Below are 22,767 nucleotides of genomic sequence, written 5' to 3' on the forward strand. Positions count from 1 at the left end.
AGATGGGTCTCTGCTCCCAAGGGGATCGCAGCTAAGTTGGGAAGCCAGCATTTGCTCAGGAAATGAGAGCCTCAAGCAGGCACTAGTCTGGAGCAGACTGTCAGGGAAAGCTCCGGGGAGAAGGAGCCTTGACCTTTGGGTGAAGACAGAGGGTAGAGAGGGCATTTCAGGGGAGGGACCACGATATGAAGGGTCAGGGGTAGCCAGGCTGGAGGGAGCAATGGGTGTGGTCTGAGAGCAGCCAAAAATCCTTGGGGGAGCATAGGGTGGGTCCGGCTTATTCAGGATCTTGAAGCCAGATAGGGTACTTAGACCAGGATGTAGGACTTTGGGGGCCCCTAAGGAAGGAATTCTTAAGCTGGGGTTCACAGATGGACGTCAGAGCACCCCCAAGCCTCCTGAGACAGTATGGTGCAGTGGTTGGGAGTGTATGGGCTTTGCGGTTACACCTGCCTGCCCTGAGTCCCACTGCCACTTTCTAGTTATTCCTTAACCTTTCTGAGCCTCAGTTTCTCACCTATGAAGTGGAACTAAATGGTAGTATCTACCTCGCAGCATGTTTAGGGTAATAAGTCAGGCAATGGATGTGCGGCATACGCACCGTCACTGGCACATGGTAAAGATCTCGGTAAAGAGCAGCTGTCATTAATATGCTGCAGAATTGTGAGTGACTATACAGAGGCACACTTCTCTAGGGAGAGGGTGTCCTACAGCTTTCATGAGATTCCCTAAGGGGTCCCTGATTCAAAAAAATGTTAAGTATCACTTACTGCTTGAGAGGTTTAAAAATAGAGGAGTGTTAAGTGGCAGAGAGCAGTGTTTATGTGAACGAAACATGGTGGGTGGGCCTGGGGGCAGGGAAGCCGGTGTGGAGCCTTTCTGTCCATCTCTTGGGCTCACCATGCTTCCATCCATTCATTCGGTCATCAAGTGTTGCTGAGTGCTGACCCAGTCAGGCACCCTGCTAGATGCCAAGGGCCCAGAGACCAGGAACAGTGTCAGTGGGAGGGAAGATGTGTGGTAGGCAGTCTCCAAGATGGCGTCTGAGGCTCCTGCTCTTCAGGTCCTTGTGAGTTTCCCCTTCCTATGTGGGATCTGGGCTGGACCTGTGACTTGATTCAACCAGTGTATGCAGTGGAAGTGAGGCTGTGCTGGTTCCAGGCCTAGGCCTGAAGAAGGCGGGGAGCCTCGTTTTTGTGGTTTGGGGAGATCTGAGCCACTATGTAAGAAGTTCTGCTACCCTGCTTGAGAGATCACATGCAGAGTTCACACTGAGAGGAGGAGCCATGAGACCAATGGAGACGGAAAGAGGCTCAGGTCTCTTGGCATCTTAGTTCTGCCCAGATGACCCCAGCGTCTGCCACCATCTGACTGCCACCACATGAGAAACCGCAAGTGAGAACGACAGAAGAACCATCCCCCAGAGCCCATTCATGGCTCACAGAGCCATGAGGTCATGAAATAAACAGTTTTGTTTTAAGCCCCCATGTTTGAAATGGTTTGTGACATGTGGAACTAAATGGAGACCAATCAGATGAGAGCAGGTAAAGGCTATTTACTCAGCTTGCTTTGCCAAGGGAGTCAGCCACCATCTCACTGTGTCTGGCAGAGTCAAAGGCAGGCTGAGGAGTGGGAAGGCTTTAGAGTGGCGAAAGGGGAGGCTCAGGTGAGCCCTGACCGGAGGCTGTAGGCAGGGGGAGCTGGAGGCAGGCTAACTAGAAGCGGGCATCCTATGTGTTTGGTTAGGGGAACGTATTTTGTTTTCTCTGGTTGGCCCTAAGTCAGAAGTGGGGACAAAAATTAGGGAAGCTAATCAAGCCCTGGCTGTTTGGGGCTGATTGTTACAGGGGTTACTCTTTGGATTTCTGGACTGCTTGCTGGAGATGTGTCTGATTTTCTCCCAGTCTGACTTGTAGATAGCAGGCTGGGCTCTTGGGCTGGTTCCTGTAGATAATGGGGTGGTTTCTGGACTGGTTACTGAGATTGGGGGTCAGAGTTCTATTTTTATATGTGGTCTGGCATTGCCTGTTTATATATTCAGTCTCCCACCTAACAATAGGTACCTACATGCAAACTGACAATTATGAATCCCTGTTGAAGGAACACAGGGTTCTAGGTAAGCCCAAAGCCAGGAGAATCCCCTTAGCCTGTGCCATGTTGGAAAAACAGGTGAGAATTAGCAGGCAGATGAGGGAAGGAGGGCATCTCAGGTAGAGGGGGCAGCAAGACGCAAGGCTTGGAGATGGGAGAGAACATGCATGTGCAGGAAGCCACGACAGGCTGACATGGCTAGGCTCGTGAGATGGGAGGTGATGTTGGCTTAGGACCCAGAGCACTAGACCCAGGAAGAGGGGAGAAGTTTTGGAGGGCGTGATGTTTGTTTGGGGCATGCTGAGTAGGAAGAGTCTGGGCGATCCCAAGGGCCGTGTGCAGGGGCTCACTGGAGATTCGGACTTGGAGCTAGGAGAGAGCTAAGAGGAAGATGAATTTGCTTGGGTTATGGTGGCCCCCCAGGGACTGTCTGTAAAATGAGAAGAGGTGCCCATGATGGGCTGAGAAGGACTGTCCAGAGTAGACCCAAGTTGGAGTTGAGCCAGGAGATAGTTGTGTCAAGGAAATAGGGGTCAGGGGGAGATTTCGAGGGGTGCTTTGCCTGCCGGGGGCAGTTGAGGCACGATAGAGACTGGAAACTGCTGGATTTGGGCACAGCAGGGAGTTTGCGTGTGAGAAGGCGGTGGAATCCCAGGTGCAGGGGCTTGAAGAGAGTGAGCCAGGAGAGGAAGTGGTGGGCCTACCTCGGGCGCACGCGGGGATAGCAGGAGAGAGGCGGTGTCTGCAGGGAGATTTTGGTTAGGTGGGGTTTGCTGTTCAATGGGAGAGACTTGAGTGAGGCTCTGGGCCGAGAGGGAGCAGTCCATAGTGGAGGCGTGGAGAGAGAGGGCACACCGGTACAGAACGGGAGGCAGCCGTGAGAAAACATGGTCCTGGGCCGAATCAGGCTGCAGGTGCAGTTGGGTTGGCTCACACAGTGTTTTGTATTCATTTTCGTTTTTTGTTGAATTTGCAGTCAACCAATTGCATGTAAAAATCCTGGTTCCCAGCCTCTGGCAAAATCGAAAGACATGATAAACCAGGACCCCCCTCCCATAAGGCAGCAGTGGCTGGAATCCGGGGCCCTCCGATGGGCCTGGCTTCCGAGTTGCAGCCTGCCCCATTCTACCTGCCCAACTCACCCTTTCTGTTTCCTGCTTGGCTCCTGTAGGCACATCTGAATTAAAACCTTGGAGTGAGGAGAAGTGAGAGAGCCAGACTAAAGCTAGCTTAGGCAGAAGGCCTGATGTGTGAGGACGCTGAGAAGTTGAGGGGTCAGGCCGGGAGGCCAAGGGTAGGGATTTAAGAAAAGAGGGGAAGGTTTGGAATGGCCTCTGAGGGGACTGGGAAAGGAAGCTTGAAGGCCACATAGAATAATGCTGGGGCAGCCACAGTGCTGGGACCAGCTAAGATTGTGGGCCAGGGACCTGCAGTGGCTCTAGTTCACATCACTGGGGGACAGACCAGGGGCTGGAGGGAGGGGAGGGGCAAAGGAGCCTACTCTGTCCTCCAGGAACTTCCACACCCATCGGTGTCCCTTGGCTCTGTTAGTGGGTGGGGGCTGTCTCTGAGACTCGGGGCCGCACAGACAGGGCCCCAGAAGAGAGAGCCTGTGCTCCCCCATGTCAGGGACTCTCCCAGGCTGGGAACACACTGAGAAGCTCCACTCGGCACAGGGAAGGAATCAGTCCAGGGGAGCCCTGTGTTGAGGAGTTGGAATGCTCCTGAGATTCCCGATCAGAACCCTCTCTCATCCCCTGTGGCAGGTGCCCAGGAAACACATTCCTACACACACACCTCTCCCCAGCGTCCTCCCTTTGAAGTCTCTTCTGTCTGTCCCTCTGTGCCTCAGGGCTAGTTCTGTCAGTTACCCAGGGGGGGCTTGCTCTTGACTGGAGAGGGGGTGGCATCCCGGAGCCTCCCCAGGTGGCAGCTCTCCATGCACACCTCAAGATGAAAACAGCCCCCCGCACCCTCTGCGGGAACACTCTCCTCTCGGTTTTACTGGGAATCGTGTGCGGCTTGGACACATGTCACCGTATCATGTAGAGCTGGAATGTAATTAGGCGATGTTGGGGAAAATTCCGTCTGTCTCCTGGGAATACTGGAATAATGAGCCATCACAGAGGACCGCGGAGGCTGGTGGGGGGCTGCTGACCTGAGCCAAAGGCTCGGATCGTTCATTAGCTCCAAGGTGCTGCTGATTTGTTCCCCATCCTGGCTGCCTAAACGAGCTGGCCCGATCTTGAGCGGGAAGCGGAGCTTTAGGGAGAGCCTAGAAGGTGCTCTGGACTTTGAAGCAGGGAAAGCCAGCATGTTTTCCCTTTCCGGGGTGGGGGAAGACAGAAGCCGCAGTCCTCCACGGTGGCCATGTGGCCATTTGATAAACCGAGCCCAGGTGAAGGGGAAAATCCCAGGACAAAGGAGCCAGACTTTGTGAAGAGTGGGCTGGATGTGTGGCTGGCAAGGCTGAGGGCAGGAGGGCCCTCCCAGGAGGCTGGGAAGTGGTGGGGCGGGGGAGTGGGAGGGGCTGGGCAGAGAGTGGCCAGTGGATTTCACCAGGAGAGCAAACTGGGAGAGGCCCCAGGCCAACTCGGCCCCGAGCTAACTCCCCTCTGCACCCTTGAGGGTCAGCCAGACCCACTCAGGAGAGCTCCCAACCTGTGCTCCTCCTCCACAGTAAATGTGCTGGGTGTCCCTTCAGAGGGCTCCTCGGGGGTATGGGAGAAGAGACAACAGTGAGACTAGTCGTGGCCCTAGCCTGGCCTGCCCAGCAGACCTGCAACAGCCCTTCTTTCTCCATCAGGCCCCTGGCTTGTCCCCATGTGGTACCACCCACAGCTCCCTGTTGCAGCAAGGACATGTGACCCTCGCAGCCTCCTACCACCCCGTCCCCGTTCCCAGGCGGGAACTTCCAGTGGGTTTCCTCAGCACCATTCTGGATATTCTTTCCCTAACCCCTCAGACCCTCTCCTGGTGGGGCCTCGTCAGTTCTTGGCGTCAGAGCCCACACCCCGAGAGCCACCTTGCTTTCTTTGCTCCCTCTCTTGACTTTCTCCTTTCTTTTATCTCCCTTTATTTCTTCTTCCTCCTCTCTCTTTCTCCCTCTCCTCTTTCCCTTCGCAGATCTGTGGTATTCCAGGTCGGGGATCTGCTAAGCCAACTTTCCCAGAGAGTTTTGTTGGCTCTCTACTCAGAGCTGCCTCCTGGGGCTCTCGAATTCTTGGGCACCCTCCTGTCACTGCCCCTCCTCCCCAGGGGCCACAGGGAGCTGTCTGTGGGCCTGCTGCCCCTATGAGAGCATGAACCACTCCAAGGCAGCCACTGGGTCTGTGCTGCCCATAGCTGCATCCGCAGTGCCTGTGAAGCACCTGGCACCACGTAAGTGCTCAACCTGCGACAGTAAAGCTCTTCCTTGCTTTCCACTCCAAGCCACGCCCCTTCCTTGGGGACTGTCTCCAGGCCACGCCCCTCCTGGGAGCTGTCTCCAGTACCTTTCTGGGCACATCCCTCTACGGAGAAGTCACTGGTCTTTCAGCTGCACTCATCTAGGACAGCCTTTTGAGTGTCTGATTCCTTCAAGCAGTACCACACTTCAGAGGGCACTGCTCTGGCTCTCTTCCTGTTGGTCCCCTCCCCAAAGGACAAGGAGTCCATGGGGCCAAGGAGACATGCCCACCCGGGACCTGTGTCCATCACTCAAGACCAGTTCTGTCCAATAGAAATGTGGGCCATATGTACTTTGAATTTTTAATTTTCTTTTTTTGTTTTTTAAAGATTTTATTTTTCCTTTTTCTCCCAAAGCCCCCCGGTACATAGTTGTGTATTTTTAGTTGTGGGTCCCTCTAGTTGTGGCATGTGGGATGCTGCCTCAGCATGGCTTGATGCGTGATGCCATGTCCGCACCCAGGATTCGAACTGGCTAAACCCTGGGCCGCCGAAGCAGAGCGTGCAAACTTAACCACTCGGCCACGGGGCCGGCCTCTACTTTGAAATTTCTGTTAGCCACATTCAAAAAGTAAAAAGCAACAGGAGAAATTAATTTGTGAATATTTTTATTTAACCCAATGTATTCAAAATATTGCCATTTCAACATGTCATCGGTATAGCAAGTATTCTTTTTTGTACTAAATCTCTGAAATTGCCACATTTCAAGTGTTCAGGGGCCACATGTGGTGGTGGCTACTGTCCGGACAGCACAGCTCTCGACCACACTCTAGCTATTTGAGACCTCAGACTTCTCTGCTCAAATGGCCCCAGCCTGCTTCCAGGGCCTCTTCCCCATTATGATTCCTAAGGGTGGATTTCCCCCAGCAGTCTGAGGAGGAAGGCCTAAGAGCCAGGCCTACGGAGGGGGTAAATTCCTCATGGATTTGTTTTCCTGAGCTCAAAATCCTCCCTGATCCTAGAGGCAGGGGTGATGGAAGCTACAGGGTACTGAGGGAGAGAGGAGGCTGGGCACAGCCCAGGAGCAGCACGAGGCCCTTGAGGTAGTAGGAGGCTGGGATCCAGCAGAGGCAGCCTGGACAGGCCCTGCTGGCAGAGGGGAGAGAGGGTGGGGGCACCACAGTCCACAGACAGGTTAATGGCTCCTGCCTTGTGCACAATTGAATTTGCCCTCCTGAGCCCCTCAGCAATGGGGAAGGGCCTCTCCTCTTGGGAGCTCTGCTGGACTCCCAGAGCTACAGGGCCTGGGTCAGCCGGGCCTGATTCGATCAGGAGAAATGAAGGACGCAGTGCTCACAGACAGCCCAGTGCCCAGAGGGGCTGGCAGCTCAGCTCAGAACAATAAGGCCGGGGAGGGCCTGTGTGGGGGCCCCAGGTCCATCCTAGCTCTGCCTCCTTCCTAGGAGCCCCATCCTCAAAACACAGTTGACGATTGTCTATAATATACCTCATCATCCCCTTCCACCTTCCCGTCTCTCTTAAAGGTGGTGGAGGATGACTCAAAATCAGGAAACTTGGAACCAGTCTGTTTCCCTTTGTGTCTGTGGGAGTGTCCAGCACATGCTAGGACCATGGTGAGGGGAGAAGGAACAACCGAAAAAAACTCTTTCCTTTCTTTCCTCTCAGTACTTTACATCTTGTATCAAACCCAGCTCCTGTACGTCTATCGTGTCTCCACTCCATGGAGGTTGGAGAAACATTTAGAGGACAAATGGCAAACTAGAGGAGAAGACATCACAGGACTCCGAACTAGACATGCTGTCTCGTGCCTCCAGGCCTTTGACCCTGCAGTTCCTTCCACCCGGCTGCCCTCCCTCTTGCCCCTTGGATCCCAGCTGAGCCTCTACTCCCCCTTAGAGGCTGCCTTCCCTCTGTGACCCCTCCACTCCCTGGCAGTGCTGCTTGCTTCCTCCCTCCTGCATGTTTCTGCAGCACTGTAGACGGCTCCATCACGGAGCAGGCTAATAGCACACTTGTTCCCTCCATCCACAAATAATTGTTGAGCGCCTCCTAGGTGTCTGGCACTGTCCTGGGGGCTGGGGACATCACGGGGAACAAGCAGAGAGGGGGAAAGACAATAACCATGTAAACAAACAATTAAGATACTCTCAGAGAGTGTTAAGTTTTAAGAGGGAAATAGAGCAGGGTACTTATGTAATCAAGAGTGACTAGGTTGGGGGGGTGGGGCATCTGCTTTAGACGGGAGGCATGCTTGAGCTGAGGCCTGAATGCTAAGAAGGAGGTGGTCCTGCAAGGGCCTGGGGCACAATGCTTCCTGCAGAAAGAGTCAGTGATAAAACTCCAAGGCAAATGTGTATTGTATCATTTCATTTGTACAAAATGTCCAGAATAGGCAAATCCTCTGAGACAGAAAGCAGATTAATGGTTGCCAGGGGCCGGGGGGGGGGGGGGGGGGGGGGGGGGGGGGGGTGGAGGGAGGAAGAATAAGGAGTGACTGCTAATGGGTGTGGGGTTTCCCTTTGGGACGATGTAAATGTTCTGGAACTAGATAGTGGTGATGGTTGTAGAACATCATGAATATACTAAATGCCACTGAATTGTGTGCTTTAAAATGGTTTAAATGGGACATTTTATGTTATGTGTATCTTACCATAAAACAAAACAAAACTGCCAAGGCAAGAATGAGCTTGCTGTGGTGTAGGAATAGGGGGGCCAATCCGGCCAGCGACTCGGAGAATGGTAGAAGACAGGGGTGGTGAGGTGGCGGGGGCCGGTCATGAGGACGCTGTGGGTAGCTGAGGAGTTTGCATTTTATTCTTGTGCAATGGGAAGCCACTGGAAGGTTTCAAGCAAGAGAGTAACATGATAGCGCTTACTGTTTTTGAAGATGGTTGTGGCCGTGGTGTGGGCCGCGAGTGGTGATGGGCTGAGGTAAAAGCAGGAGAACAGGGAGGGAGGCCGTTGCAGTGGTCCAGGGGAGAGAAGATGGCAACCTAGAAGAGGATGTGGGCAGCGCGGATGGAGTGATGTGAACAGATTTGGGATATGTTTTGAAGGTAGAACCCATGGGACTTGATGGATTAAAGGCAAAGAGACTGAAGGAAAGGGGGGAATATAGAATGATGTCTATATTTTCAGCTTGAGCAACCAAAAGGATGGAGTTGTCATTTTCTGAGATAGGGACGCCTATGTGGGAAACACCTGTAGGGCACATTAAGTTTGAGCTGCTTGTTAGATATCCCCATAGCAACGTCAGGTGAGCAGTTGGGTGGGCTGGTCGAGAGTTCGGGACCGAGACACATGTCTGATCTTCATCCTCGTGGAGAGCTATTTAAAACCGGGGCCTGGGTGAGCTCCTCTGGGGATGGGTGTGGCTAAGGGAGAGAGCAGGTCCAAGGGCTGAGCCCTCAGGAATCAGGACAGGTAGAGATCAGGCAGAGGAGGAGCCACCAGCAGAACAGACCAAGAAGAGCAGCCAGCAAGGCAGGGGAATAAACAGCAGGGCCTTATCTCTGAAGAGAAGAAAGTGTTTCCAGAAAGGAGAGACAACTGTGTCCAGTGCTGCTAACTCAGTGAGCGACAAGGAAGTCACTGTCAGATTTAGCAGTATGATTAGAGTCTGCCTCTCTGAGAGAATGAGCTCCCGGCATATAGTAGCTGCTTATTAAAAGGCTGGAGGACTTGCACTGATCATGGTCTGCACTGTGTGGCATGGACTGCCCAGAGTGTAGGGGTTCGGGCTCGAGACTGGATATCAAGGGGAAGTGGCTGAGGGGCTTGGGCCACCCAGGAGCCTTTGTTGGAGGGGCGGGGCGGCTGGGGGAGCCCAAAGGAGCACAGGACTCCTGTTTGCCCACTGGCACATTTTGATAGGGTCTTCCCTCTGCTTTTTCCCCCCCTTTTTCCTCTCAGGAGGTGATTCATATTTCAATATATTCCAGCTGAAAAACGATCAGATCTTGAGCAGGTGGTAAGTCAGTACACGGAAATTTGATATATTTTGACTAATGCAGTTTGAAATTTGAAAACTGCAGACAATTTTATTCAAGATCCATTTTTATACCAACTCATTATTGGGGGGAAAAGGCAAGATTTCAGGTTTCCAGAGGAGGACATGTGAACCCAGGCCTGTCACCACCAGCCCGGCTAAGCTGGCTTGACCTGGCCGTCGGGCCTGCATGCTGCCTGCTGCCCACTGCCACCTCGCGTTCCCGCCGGAAATGCTGTCTTTAGCAACCTCTTTCAAGTATCCCCCTGGGGTTACTAGTCCAATTTAGTCTGACCTTCAGCCCCACCTCCGTCGCACCAACTCCAGCAAATCCCTGGGGCTGGCACTTAAGACAAGTTTTGTGATACAGACGAAGGTATTACACAGAATTTCCACTTCTTCCCCCATCTGCCTTGTCCACTCCCCAGCCTCATGGGTGTGAAGCACAAGGAGAGGAAATAAATAGTGAAGACGGGGAGGACTGGACTTATTGGCAAAGGAGCAAGGACACAGTTCATGGGAGGTGCGGGAGCTGCCTGTTGGGGTGCTGGAGGGGGAGAGGCTGGGAGAGGGTCAATGAGGGGGCAGTGGCCTCAGAGGAGAGAGAGCTCTCTTCCCGTGGTTGGATGCCAGATCAATCTTGGTTGGACTCCTGGCTCCACCATCTTGGGTGAATCATCACACTTCATTGAGCCTTATTTTTCTGAGCTGTAAACTAGGGATATGAATACCTTCCTAATAATGTTTTGGGGAACATCCAGTGAATGTCTGTGGATGCCCACAGTATGGGTAGGTCTGACTTCTTCACGAGAGTCCTCCTGTCCACGTGAGGCACACGGCTCTTGTCTCCTTTGAGTAGCTCAGTCCCGCTGGGAAGGCAGAGGAAAGGGACGAGTCTCTGAAAGCCCCCATAGTGGGTGATTTTCTGGATGTAGAACTTAAGGCATTATGGGCTAAACTTTCTGGAAGGTGACTTGTCACCCTGTGTCAAGAGGACTTGGACTCAATGAATCTCTGATTTAGGGAAAGATTGAGAAATTTGAACAAAGCTTTATGCATAGAGACGTTCATTCCAACATTATTTAGTTTTAATTTAAATGACTCTTAAAAGACTCAATAGGTACATTCCCATGGTAATAAATCAAAACTTCCTGGCAGGTGTACAGTGAAGTTCCCTCACCCCAGCCCCCAAGCTCCCAGTAGCCCTCCCAGGAGGCAACTAACGTAACCAATTTTGCCCTGATAATTTATGAGTGAAAAATGAGAGACAATCTAAATGCTCCACAGATAAATTATGGTCTGTCTGTACAGTAAGATATTCTGTAGTCTCTAAAAATTGTGCCTGTTACCACACTTCTCTTCTCTTACTTAACTGTGTGTTTTCTCTGGCCTCAGGCCCTCAGCATATGCTGTTCCCTCCGCCTGGAACCACCCACCCCCACAGTGGAGTCCTTCTAATCTTCAAACGCTCCCAGCCTTCCCACCCCCACCGGCTAGGGGAGCCCCCACAGTTCTCCCAACTATCTGGATCTCTCTCTCCATACTCTTCCCTCCAGGGTGCGATTAAATATGGACGTGGCCATGTGATGCGTGTCTGTTTCCCCATCAGACTGTGCTCTCCTGGCGGGTAGAGGGTGGGGTCGCTCTGCCTGCTGGGCTCCCCGTGGCTGCCTTAGTGCCGAGCCTCGCAGATGGAGGCACTTGGAGAGCTGCTGAAGGAATGAATGGTCTACGTTAAGCAGAAAAGGCAGGATGCAGAGCTGCATATATAGCATGATACCAATTTTATTGCTTTACATAAAATTTTTATTTAAATTTTATATATCCCTATATAAATGAAGGAAGTATTGAAAGAACGCACAGCAAGGCACTGTCGATGGTTGTCAAGGGTAATGGGTCTGTGGTGATTTTTCTTCCTTTTTACTTCTCTACTTTTCACATTTTCCACAATTGAGAGGTATTATTTTAAAATTAAAATAAATGATGAAGAGTGACTTTAAAAATAAACCTTGTGGGGGAAATAGTGTTTGGGGACACTGGGAACCCTGTCCTGAGTGCTCCCTAGCTGAAGCTCCCAACTCGGGGTCAGAGGCTGGCATGTGCTGTTGGCTGGACACATGTGGGTCCCTGGAGAAAGTGCTGGGCTCAGGCCAGCAGGGAAGCAGAAGCAAGTCAAGGCCTGGGACCTGAGATTCTCAACGAGACTCTGCAGGCTGTGTTTTTTTTTTTTTTTGGATGATTTATTTCTTTTATTAAATAGGAAGTGCGTGCATCAAAATGTAGTATGTATAAGGTATAGAGAATAAGAAAATTAACAAATTAACATCCATCCCAAAGCCCACGGCTCAGTTGAAGACACAGAACACCACAGACATATCTGAAGCGTTCCCTGCAGGCTGTCTTAAGCGGTCTGTCAGCGAGATTCTGCAGAGGAGTCAAAAGAGAAAGGTCTGTGAGGTGAGGCCTGACATGCCTGGTGCACTCATTGCTCTCTTAGGAATGAGGTACCTACCCTGGGGTCCTCTGGCTGCTAAAACTACATTTACCCACAGTAAGGTCACCTTGGCTAACTAAAGCACCTGGTTTCTTTGCTTTTGTCTAGAATTACATCGGCTAAATCATTCGTTCGCTTCCCAGGCATGCATGGATGAGCTCTGTGTACCAGGCACCACCGGACACCCCAGCAGTTCTGCACCTCTGGCGGTGGAGGCAGGTGACTTTAAGAGAGTGGTGGGGGCCGGCCCCGTGGCCAAGTGGTTAAGTTTGCGCGCTCTGCTTTGGCAGCCCAGGGTTTTGCCGGTTCGAGTCCTGGGCATGGACATGGCACCATTCATCAAGCCATGCTGAGGCGGCATCCTGCATGCCGTGACTGGAGGGACCCACAACTAAGGATACACAACTATGTCCCAGGGGGCTTTGGGAGAAAAAGGAAAAATTTTTTTAAATAAAATAAAAAAGAGAGTGGTGGGTGCCGTCAGAGAAGGCAGCGCTGAGGAGGTGCAGGGTCTAACCCAGAAGGAAGGTCTGGGGAGGCTTCCTGGAGTAAGTCCTTCTGAGCTGAGTTGTGCAGTTATCCGGTACGTAAGTTAGACTTGGGTTGAAGCAAGAGAATCTGGTCTGGCTGACTAAGCAAAAGAGGAACTCATTGGAAGGCGTTAGTTAGGACACCTTGGGCTGTAAGTAATTAAAAACCCAACTCAAAATGGCTAAAACAAGAAGAGGACTTATTATGTCATAGAACAAGCAGTTTGCAGATCCCAGGAGTGGTTGACTCATTGGCTCAATAAGGTCATTATGGATCCAGGTTCTCACCATCTTTTTTGCTCTGTACTCCTCGCCAAGCTGGCTTTGGCCTTTAGGCTGGTCCCCTCATGGTGGAAAGATGGTGCCTCAGCACCATGCTTTTCATCCTCACCCAACCACACTCAGAGGCAGCGAAAGAGAACATCCCTTCCTTGTGTCCCTTTTCAAGAGGAAGACAGATTTTCCCAGAAGTCCTGCAGCGGACTCTCTTTGTGTCTCATTGGTCAGAATGGAGTCACATGCTCCTGTCTAAACCAATCACTGACAATGGAGTAGACTAATAAAGACCCACTCCCTGGGCTGGGCAGGAGCCAAGCTCTTCTAGAGCATATGGCTACCTGAGAACTAAAGGACATTTGGATCCTGATAGCCATGGAGAGGGGTGTTGGGTGGACCTCTGCAGAAAGAAAATGGGACCCCAAAGGAGAAGCTGAACAGCCCAGCTCTGGGGAGGGCAGGAACCAGGGTGGGTCTGGGGGTCTTGTTCAAAAGAACTTCTGGGGCAGTGTCTTCAGGATGGCCCACCAGGTGAAACAACTCCAGCCAAGTCACTCTGCTTCAGGTTCAGGTTCAAATTCCTGGGGGAGAGGCTGAAGGCTGAGCCTGGCCACTGATTGATAGCCCTGCCTCCTGAATCACCTGCAGTGGGTGAGGGATGGTCCCCCCAAGGGAACTTGTGGAGCTGCTCCCATAAGAAGGCAGGGAGGGGGAGTGAGAAGCCCCTGAGCTGAGACGAGTGGCAGAGAGTAGGAATGGGGGAAGCGGGGCCAGACCGTGGATGGGCTTATATGCCATGCTCAGCTCAAGGGACCTCACATCAGTGAGTATTCTTATTTGCAAGCAACAGACACCAGCCTTGACTAATTGAAATAAAAAGCAGGTTTATTTAAAGGGTGTTGGGTAGTTCACAGAATCTCCCAGAGGGTTGGTGGCTCCAAAGGCAGGAGCAACACCCCAAATGAAGGCCAAGTCACCTCTAGCTTACACCTCCAGTGTTCCCACCACAGTCACTGCCCCCACCCACCCTAGGCTCTGTCGCTGCTGTCATTCTTGCAAGCATGGATCCTGCTTGGGCCCCTGCTTATTTGCGTCACTAAGTCCTAGTTCAGAGTCTGGGGTAGGTGTGTTGAGTGGCAGAGCCCAAGCTGCGAGGGAGGCTGGGAAAGGGCTTTTGAGCTTCTACTGGGAAGGAAGGACTCATTTACATAGACTGGGAGATCTTCCCAATACAGGAAGAGGGTTTAGCAGCTGGGTGGCCAAAAAGAGTGACACATGTCCACAACTTAAAATCCTGAGGCTGTTGAGGAAGACAGCTTGTGGAAGCCAGGAACTGGGTCTTTTGTCCCCAGAGTGCTCCTGGCACAGTGCCTGGCCCAGAGGAAGAGGTGAAGTCAATATTTGCTGAGCGACTGCACTGTCATTAGGGCAGTGACTTGATCACACTTAATTGGAGGAGGCCCAGCAAGAGGTAGGAGCACTTGGCCAGAGGCCGGGGCGTGGGCGCTGGAAACCTGTGTTTGCAAACACCCTCTACTTCCTTGTCCCCCACGAACCTCTCATGTGATGAGGGTAGCTTGATTTCCCACCACACAGAATGCCTGTTTCTTTCTGTTTTCTTTCTCCTCAAACTCCCACCCTCTTCCCTACCTTCCCTCTCCGCTGATGACCCCCTCTGACTTCATGGAGGAAATAGAAGCCCTTGGAGGCTAACTCCACCATCTTCTCATCTGTGTATACTGTAGTCCCTCCTGTTACAGCACGGAAGCTGTTCCTTTGGAGCCCTGGATCTCGCTATCTTTGGCCCTCTCACTCTGACTGCATCTCTCCCCCTGAATCGTGCTCATGAGCATGCAAACAGGCTCTAGTGAAGAACATCTTAAAAAACAAACAGGGGGCCGGCTCCGTGGCCGATTGGTTAAGTTCGCACGCTCCGCTGCGGCAGCCCAGGGTTTGGATCCTGGGCGCGGACATGGCACTGCTCATTAGGCCATGTTGAGGCGGCGTCCCACATCCCACAACTAGAAGGACCTGCAACTAAGATACACAACTGTGTACAGGGTGGGTTTTGGGAGATAAAGCAGAGAAAAAAAAAAAACAAGCTCCCTGGACCCCACGCCCCTGCAGGTCCTGGCCCGTTTCTCTGCCCCCTTCACAGCAAAACTTCCTGTCCAAATGGCCTCACAAATACTGCTCGCTGACTCCCCACCCCCCCACCCCGGGAGCATTATTCCCTATCCCGTTGACAACAGGCTGGGCCATGTGACTGACTCTGACCATGAAATGTGAGCAGGAGGGAAGTTAGTCGCTTAAAAGGAAAGCTGTAAGAGCTAGTAGTGGCCATGTCCTCTTCTCCCTCTGGGATGGAGGGTGCTCTCTTGACCGGGTCCCTGAGCAAAGCCTCAGCTGTCCTGTGTGAGAGGGAAACCAGCCTTTGTTGTTGGAAGCCATTGAGATTCTGGGGTCCCTTGTGATGTCGGCATGCCCTAGCCCGTCCTGATACAGTGCTCACGCCCCTTCCTCACCTCCCATTCATTCGTCATCCCACTCCTGTATGCCTCCTCTCCCTACCTTTCTACCAGAAACGAACTTTCCAGCATCACCAGTCACTTCTAGGTTGCCAAATCAACTGGACACTTCTCCGTCCTCACGTCAGCTTCTCAGAAGCCCTCATCATGGCTGATTCCTCCTTCCTTCTCGAAACACTCTTGGCTTCAGTCACACCACACTTCCTGGCTCTCCTCTGACCTCGTTGGCCATTCCTTCTCCTTTATACTCCTTCAGAATTGTTGTGTTGCCAGAGGCATCAGTCCTGTGTCTTCTCTCTTGACTCTCATGGTGACCTCATCCACCCCACGGACTTAAGTACCATCTCACTGCGGATGACTCCCCAGTGTGCTTCTCACCTCTGGGCTCCAGTTTTGTACATCTGGCTGCCACCAACTAAACATCTCTATAAGGCTTCCCAGACTTTGTGTGTCCTAAACTGAGCTCTTGTTGGCCCCTACCCACTTTCCTTGGCTCCCCCAGTCTCACTGTACCCTCATCCTCTCAGAGCCACCCTGTGGACCTCCCACCCCATCTCCCTCCCATTGCTCCACCTGTGTGTCCTGTCAATTCTACATCCCAAACGTTTCTCCATCTGTCCACTGCTCTCTGTCTCCATGGTCCCTCCTCTTCTGGACCCCCACATCTCTCACCCACAATAGCCACAGGCCTCCCCTCCTTCCGTGTTGCTCTCCCTCAATCCATGCTCCACTAGCAGCCCCCCACATCCTATCATGCTGCTCCTAGTGCAGGCTCTTTAGTGGCTTCTTGCCACAGCCAGAATTAGATCCAAACTCTTTGCTGAGGCTTTTAAGGCCCTGCAAGCCCTGCCTCCTGCCTTTCTGATCACATTTCTGCCCTTCTCCCCTCGTCCACACCAAGTTCAGTCCTGTCCCAGGGCCTTTGCACCTGCTATTCTGTCTGCCTGCAAAACTGTTCCTCGGCTCCCTCTTATCCTTTAGATTTTAACTCAGGTATTGCTGCTCAGGGAGGCCCTCCATGAGCACACGAGCTAAGGTCGGCCCCTCCATTCGTGTCAATCTTAACCCTCTCGTTGTGTCCCCAGTTCCTACCACCCTCGGTGGTTTGGGCTTGTCTGTCTCGTTCCTTTGTTTAGTCATCTTCTCCCTGGAATGTAGGCTCTCAGGAAAGAAGCTGCGTGTTCCTGTTGCAGCCCCGAGCATGGAGCTGTTTCTCACATAGACAAAGGAGTTGTGGGACAGATTCAGAACGGGAGGACCAATACCCTGGATGTGGGTTCTGAATGCCTGTCACTGACAGCAAGGAAGCAGTGGCTGTTCTGGGGACTAGGAACAAGGGCTCCTGGCAGAGAGTTCTGTGCCTGCTTCTCAAAGGCTGGGTCCCATCTTCTGTTTTGTGTCACCCAATGCCGGGACTTTCAGAATTTGGTAGATTCCCACCCCATTCCCTTTCCCTCACACCCCCTCAAAGACCCCCCGGCAGGCATCTCAACAGACACTTGCCCTGAGGACTCTCCCACCCCCGCAGACACCAAACACGCCTAAGACACCACTCTGGTTTCAGTGGGCCTGTCTGCTTGCGGGGGTGTCCACAGTTTGCCATGGTTTGGGGAGGGGGACAGTTGATTCCACAGGGTTCGGAGGGGGGAGGCAGGGCCCAGAGCCTTCTCGAAACGTCCTGTGAAGGCTGGCTCTCAGGAGCCCTTGGTCCTCAGCCTTGCAGTCTGCACTGCCACAGCCCAGGTTCTGGGGCCCCCGAACTGGGGAGCAAATTTGAGTAACATGGGACACATCTTATGAGCCCTAAGAGGGCTTCACGAGGCAAAGGTAGAGCTCATGTGCCCGGGGCTTCCTGCAGAGATCTGGCGGCTCCAGATGGAGACAGACGGACTGGGAGAGAGGGCAAAGTAGAGAGGTCAAGACCCCATCCCCACCTGCTGTGCCCTGGGGGCAGCCAAGGCCTGGCAGCAAACTTTAACCTGGGGTTGAGCCCTGACTCAGTGTTCCATCTATCAGGTCCCTGTACCAGGTTCTGGGGTCTGCAAACACTAGGGTGGCTGGGGTAAAGGCCACGGTCCACTGGGGGTTGGGGAGAGAGCCCTAAGGGGGTGGCAGCTGCTCCCGTTAACAGTAGCAGCAACGCAAACACCACGCTTGGCCGCGCCTCCCCTGCAGCCCACCCTGAGCTAGCAGTTCAGGGGCACAGCCTCACTGAGCACTGCCCATGCCCAATAAGGCAGGTGCTCTGACTCCCAGTTCCCGGCCTAAGAAACTGAGGCCTCAGAGGTTGAGGGACCTGCCTGAGGTTGCCCAGCCGAAATGTGCTCCCACTGGGGCTGATCCCAAGCCCAGGCAGTGCCTGGATACAGAGCCGCCCGCACCAGCCTTTAGCACCCTCTCCCAGACACACACACACACAGGGACCCCTGCAGTGAGGAGGGGTAGATGAGGAAAGACAGAGGATAGGGGAGCCCGAGGTTGCTCCAACAAGGCCCCCTGAGAGCTCAGCAGCCCAATTAGCACGGCGTTCCCAGCCAGGCCTGCTCGGGGGACTAGCCACGGCAGATGAAAGCTGAAAGGTTATTTCAATACGGGGCCGCCCACTTCCCAGCCAGGGTGAGCCTCGTGTGCTGGAGGGACCTGGAGTGGGTACATAATTCAGCGTGTCAGGAGGAGAGCGGGAGCTAAAGGCAAAGCCAGGGTGAGCAGGGAGATAAGACGGGGCTATCACAGGCCGGGTGCGTGGCTGGAAGGAGGGCCCTGCCCCTGCTCGGGAAGGAGTTCAGGGATGCACGGCATGAAAGGGTCCCGCTGCCAGCCCGCTCCGGGGTCTCCAGAGACAAACGTGTGCTTATGTATACACACGTGTACTCAGATACGTGCATGCACGTGTGCACACGGCCGTGTTCACACACATAGATAAACACATACAGGTGTGTACAGATGCACACACATACACATGCACACACAGGCTCCGTCTAAGCCCAGGCCTGCCTCCCGGGCTGCAGGCACAGGGCCTGAGAGGTGGGCGTCCGGAGAACACTCGTGCTTCCTGCCTGCCTGTTTGTCCCCTCCCCATTCTGTGCCCCTGAGAGTTCTTTTGGCTGGGTAGTGGGGGGCACAGTCCTGGCTCTCAGGGGGTTGACTAACATGTCCTGGTTTGTTTGGGACTTTCCAGTTTTAGCACTACAAGTCCTGCATCCTGGGAAACCCCTGAGTCCCAGGCAGACCTGCGTGGTCACCCTTCCCCAGGCCTCCCAGAACACCCCTCGCTGCTGTCACCCCTGCGAAGGACAAGGAGCTCTGGGGAGAAAGCCAAGGCCAAGTCTCTGCTCTCACCCCGGAGGCCTCAGTGCTAATAAGAACCACTGTGTTTATTGAGCACCTACTGTGTGCCAGGCACTGTTCTAGACCCTGGGTGTACAGTGGGGAACACACCAGACAAAATCACTGTCCTTGTGGAGTTGATGCTCAGTGGGGCAGGGGAGGGCAGAAAATCAACAAGATAAATAAAGACATGCTATAATTTATTAGAAGAGGCCGGATGTTCTGGGGAAAAGCAGAACAGGGAAGGGGCTCATTTAAAATAGGTGGCTGGGGAAGGCTCACTGAGAAGGTGACAGGGGAGAGACCTGGAAATCAGGTGAGGGCAGGAGCCCTGGGATATCCTGGGAAGTGCACCAGGCTGGAGGCAGGCCCTGCCCAGCATGTGAGAGAGCTTCAAGAATGAGGCTGGGGGAGAGGGAGCGGAAGAAGGGGGAGCGGAAGCGCCCGGGCAGACCTCTGGACGTGCTGAGGGCCTGGAGGGTTCTTATCAGTGTGATGGGAGCCCCGAGGGTGCGAGCACAGGAGCCACATGCTCTGACTCTCTTTCGCTGCTGTGTTAGCAGAGATGTAGGGGTCAGGGTGGGAGCACAGGGACCACTCAGGAAGCTGTTGTAACAGTCCAGTCCGGGCTAGAGATGATGGCGGCCCAGACTGGGGTGGTGGCCGTGAGAAGTGGGTGGATTCTGGATAAGTTCTGAAGTTGAGCCAGCAGGATTTCTGACAGATTGGGTGTGAGGTGAGAGAGAGAGGAGTCGATAGGACTCTGAGGTTCTTGGCCTGAGTAGTCGGAATGAAGGAGCCGTGGTCACCTGAGATGGCGAAGATGCACCTGCTGGGGAGCGGCAGCTCAGCTTCAGATGGATTGCATTTGACAGATGGAGGGATGGAGGAGGCAGGTGCATACAGGCACCTGCAGACATAGAGTGCCGGGGGAGCTTTAAATGAGCTTACCCATTTCACAGGTGAGGAAAATGAGGCTCACACAAGCAAGGGGACACACTTGTTAAGTCGGGGAGCTGGGACCCAGGTCTCCCAAACCTGTGCTCATCCTACCGCCCTGTGCTGTAGGACAGGGAGCAACTGGCCGTCCTAGCGAACGCCCCATGTCCAGCAGTGGGGGCCGAGGAGGGAAGCCCAGCTCTGCCCTGGCTGGCTTCCTTGTCTCCAGGGCTGGGCTAGGCTGGGGTGGGGAGAGGAGGCCCACCGGGAAGTGGCCTGTGCTTGGTTGCAGCTCAGAGGGACTGTGCCAAGTGTCCTGAGGCGCCAGTAGCTCTGTGAGCACAGCCAGCCTGGCCTGAGGCTGTTATCCGACCAGCAGAGCCATTCGGTTAGCATCGATTGGCTTAGAGAGGAGCATCTGGCAAGGCTGGGGCAGAGGGCGGGGGAGAGCTCAGCCCTGTGCTGGGGGAGGGCAGCTGCAGAGCCAGAAGTATTGACCACAGGGCTGACCAATCTCTGAGCCTCAGAGAGCCCCATGGACCTGCCCGGAGACCCGTGGGGATGCCATTGCTGTCCCTGCACAGGTGTAGGGGGAGGCAGCCCCTTCAGTACGGACAAGTGCTAGACTCAGGTTAGGGGGAGGCCGGAGACCTTGGGGCCAGGGAGGCCTGACCAGCCTCAGATGAGGATGCCCTGCCCATGCAGTGTGGAGCTCCTCTTAGAAGTCAGTTGGGCGAAGCCTGCCCCACTGCCCTGCTCACCAACTGTGTGGCCTTGGCCAGCTGCTTCCCTCTGCGTGCCTCATTTCCTCCTCTGTGAAATGGTGCAGCACCCACGGGGGCCTTGTGAGGATTGCGTGTAAAGAACCTGGTGTATGCTTAGGGCTGGGTCCTCCTTCATTAGCTCTCTTCCTGCTGCCAGGGGCAAGGAAGCTGCAGGGCTCCTGTCACGCTGACCATCTGGCCTGGGACTGGAGCAGGGGCCCTGTCAGTGCTGGTCCCAGTGGGGAGCTCTCTGGCCTCCCCCTGCCAAGCTGAGCTGGTGTTACTGCCTCTTTGGGAGCTCTGGTTACTTAGAGGCTGAGAGAGGGGCTGGGGTAAGATGGGGGCCTACCACCTGCTTCCCTGCCTCAGTGCCTTTGCACATGCTGTGCCCTCTGCCTGGAATGCCCTTCCACCCATCCCACCAGGTCCAGCCCCCATGGGACTATCATAAGCACATCTTATGAATGGGCTGCTGATTGGACTGAGAGAGGTGCCTGCCCATGCTCAGGCCACTCACCTCTGCTCCCACAGGTTCCTGCCCAGAAGGTGAGCGGTTTGGGGTTTGCAGGAAGGAGGACATGAAAAAATATGAGCTCTCCTTTCCTGCACATCCTCTCTGCTGACAGGGGAGCAGAGGGGTTTGTGGAGAAGGTGGCACAGGGGCAGCAGGGGCCTTCCCTGAGCTTCCCACACACACATACCCCTCGGTGCCTACTCTGGGCCCTGGCACATGGACGGCCTGGTCTTGTGAGACCCCCTATCTGCTAGTGAACCCATGAGGACCTGCCCACTTCCTCCCTGGGTCCCTCCCTGCCCTGGCACCTTGGACACACCAGGACCCTAGTGACAAGTGTTGAATGGAGGAAGGAGCAAATGAGGCTACGGAGGTGCCAGTGATGTGTGGGAGGCCGGGCGGTTTGGGAGTAACCGAGCAGTCAGTCAGGTGGATGCCCCTGGAGGGAGAGGAGGAGATCCCGTGGAAGAGGGCAAGAGCCCCCTCAGGCAGAGCAGTCCCTGCCCCACCCAGGACGGGGCCGAAGAGGCTGACAGGAAGGAGTGCAAGGCTCCTCTGAGGAGACTTGGATCCCTGCTAATTTGCAGTTTTAAAATGCATGGCAAAGGCCGTGCATTGTTAGTACCAGCCTCATTGTTAGTACATTAATCAGCAGTCAGCGGGTCGGGGATCCCATGGGCCACACGGAGGGGGCACAGGAGGAGCCTCAGCAACGCAGTGCCAGCCTCCGTGGGAAGAAACCCGGCAGGGTGATGATCCAGGGCCAGGGGGTGCCAGGGACGGGTGGGGTTGGTTGAGACAGCTGGTCCAAGACCTTAGAGGTGGGACCAGTTTCCAGGGTGGAGAAGCAGACTGAGCGGAGACCCACTGCAGTGCCAATGGGAGGGGCAGGGCTAGCTGCAAGGGCAGCTTCCCGGGCCTGGGTCCCCTGCCTCCAGGCAGTGCTGAAGCTCCAAGCGCTGGCTGGGGTCCCAGCATCCTTTGTGCTCCTCTCAGAGGAAGGATGCTGTGGCTCCTGCCCTCTGTCAGACCTGTTATCTGACTCCTCCCACCTGCCACAGTGTGTTCACTTGCCGGCTGCTAAGCCCATGCCTAGATTTTTGGGCAGTTGACTTTTTCACACAAACCGGGGTCTTTGCCCATTTTCCCCTGTGGCCCAACGTTCCCTGTGGGCCCCATCTGAGGGAGGGGTGCGGCTCTCCATAGGGCCCCCTGCTTCTCTGGGGACCATTTCAGAGAACCCCACCTCCAGGCCTCGTAGAGACAGAGCCACATAACCGGCAGAAGGGCTGTCTGCCCCCAACCTGGGTCAGGGCGCAGGAGAAACCACCCCCCTACCACCATACAGGGTAGTTCCGAGGGTCAGGGGGGCGTGAGCGGAGCTCTTTGTAAACTCCATAAGCCGCACAAATGTCAAGCGGTATCAGTGCTGCGCCTGCCACGCTCCCCGCCGCCCCCACACTGGGCGTCTCCGCTGGGACTTAAGGGAAGGAATGCCTTTGTCTCTGCAGGCCCCCCGGGGGTCTGGTGTGGCATGTGTCCCACAAGCACAGGGTCACGGCTGTGGCTCTGTTCCCTTCAGCGCAGTGAGCACCGTGATGCCCTTGAGCTAAGAGGGGAGCCCTGGGCTCCCTCAGAGCGGCAGGGGGCTGCCCCCCGAGGCAGGGTTCCTAGAAGACAGCAGCCCGGGCAGGGGTGAGGAGCCCTGGCTGAGAGTGAAAAGGGATGGCGGGCTCTGTGGAAGGCGCGGCCAGTGTGGGTTAGGCCCCCTCCCAGCCCTGGGTGTTGGGGGCTCAAGGCAGCAGGAATGCTTCCTGAGAGTCAGGCTCCCATCCCCTCACACTCCTGCCTCCCCCTGCGGGGCTGGGGCCCTGGCCAGACTGAGGTGAGCAGTAGGGGGCTGGAGGT

General features: G+C 54.5%; 1 protein-coding gene across 1 annotated transcript in view; it reads left to right on the forward strand.

Annotated features, from left to right (window-relative positions):
* Window positions 1-22,767, forward strand: part of RTN4RL1 (reticulon 4 receptor like 1) — a 66,300-nt gene that overhangs the window by 39,651 nt on the left and 3,882 nt on the right. The window lies entirely within an intron of this gene.

The sequence above is a fragment of the Equus asinus genome, chromosome 13 (assembly GCF_041296235.1).
Source record: "Equus asinus isolate D_3611 breed Donkey chromosome 13, EquAss-T2T_v2, whole genome shotgun sequence".
Classification (NCBI taxonomy): Eukaryota; Metazoa; Chordata; class Mammalia; order Perissodactyla; family Equidae; genus Equus; species Equus asinus.